Below are 1,867 nucleotides of genomic sequence, written 5' to 3' on the forward strand. Positions count from 1 at the left end.
TGCGAGGACCCCTCCCGTCGGTCCTAAGTTAGGAGCAGGGACAAACAGGAGGGAAGCCACCAGGGCTCAACCGTTCCTGGCCGGATAGTTGCCCAAGCGTGGTAGGTGAGGCTTGGCGGGATGGCCGACCCCGCCGGTGGCTATAAAGGTGGTGGGTGTGGCATCACCAGGATCAAGCGCAGACTTGGAAAACTCCATCGCCCGACCTAGAGAAAGGCTCCTTTATCATCTGGAGGCAAACTGACACCTTTCGTGGATAGAGAGACATCATTCGGTGTTTTTATGGAGGCGATGACGGTGATGAAGAAGATGACAACTGCTCCCGCCGCTCCCGCCGCTCCCGCCGCCGCCGCCGCCGCCGCCGCCGCTCTCGCCGATGCCGATGCCGATGCCAATGCCGATGCCGCGCCACCGCCACCGACACAGGTTGGGACATGAATTAAAATCTTAATCTAACCGCGCCCCCCCTCCCCAGCAGGCTGAACGTGCCGATTCCCCCGGGACCCTAGAAAGACCCTAAAAGGCTGATTTGTTGCCCATGAGAAGGCAGGTCAGAACTGGCCGGTCACGTCCCCTCCTTTCTCGAAGATGTCCTTTGTAACTCATCAGCCCGCCTTGGAGACTACCTCCAAGACGGAGCTCCCATCACAGGCCCAGGTCATCCACTTCCTTAACAGGTCCCGCGAGTGAGTGGCTTGTCTAAGGTGAACAGACTTCCTTCTGTGCAGACATCGGAGGCGTTTAGAGAAAGCTTCACTTTCTTAACCCGTTACCGAGGGATCCGACTACCAGTTTAAACCGTGTCATCCCCGGCTCGGAGACGTGTCGCCTTTTGGGGCCAAACCGAGGTCCACATTCCCACATTCGATGACTTTACACATAATTCTCATCTCCCTGAAACATAGAAAAGCAAGCTGTAACCCAACCACGGGGAGAGCAGTCGCTCAAGGGCTTCCCGGTGGGGCTCTCCGGGCCGCGGTCGGGGACGTTCCATCGACAGAGTGAGTCTGGCTTCTTTTCCATCGGCAGACAGTCGATGTATCAATAACGCATACTAAAATCGTGGAACGAGAACGAGAGCAATTAAAAAAGCCATCCTCTCGCACTTGCCACGGACCATCCGGCGGGCGGGCTCCACGCTTTACGTTTCGCTTTTTATTCTTCACGTTTTCCATTTTACACGAGCGGTGTGTACGGAAACACCCAGACGCTGGCCTTCCTTCCGATCGCCTCGAAAGGGAAAACATCTAGGATTCCTTCCCCCTCCCCCTTGGCCTTTGAGTGTCATTCATCCCTATCCCGCGGAAGGACAGCTCGATGAAACCATGTTTGTTTTTGTTTTCCGTGTGTCCGTCTGTTTGTTTTTTGAGACAGAGCGTCACCGCGTCGCCCCGCGCTGGCTAGAGTGCCGTGGCGTCAGCCCGGCTCACGGCAACCTCAAACTCCTAGGCTGGAGCGATCCTTCTGCCCCGGCCACCCAGGTAGCCGGGCCCGCAGGCACACGCCACCGTGCCCAAGTAAGGTTTTCTACCGTTTAGTCGTTTGGGTGATTTCTTTCTATTTCTAGTAGAGACGGGGGTCTCACTCTGCCTAGGGCCGGTCTCGAACTCCTGAGGTCGAGCGATCCTCCCAGAGTGCTAGCATCTTTGGTTTTTACAATGATACATTTAAAAAGTTAAAATCCCCCCCCCCCCACACACACACACCGAAAAAGATATAGAAGAATTATAGCGCCGCCGCCATACTACTACGGCACTACTACCCACCAGGAGGGAGAGCAGAATAAAGTTCTGGGACGCAAGGAAGGACCCTAGTTGGCCGAGAGAGCCACTGGTGGAGCGAGGGAGTGTTTCTACAGGACCAGTAT

This window comes from Microcebus murinus, unplaced genomic scaffold (genome assembly GCF_040939455.1).
Source record: "Microcebus murinus isolate Inina unplaced genomic scaffold, M.murinus_Inina_mat1.0 scaf024_hap2_Mmur4.0, whole genome shotgun sequence".
NCBI lineage: Eukaryota > Metazoa > Chordata > Mammalia > Primates > Cheirogaleidae > Microcebus > Microcebus murinus.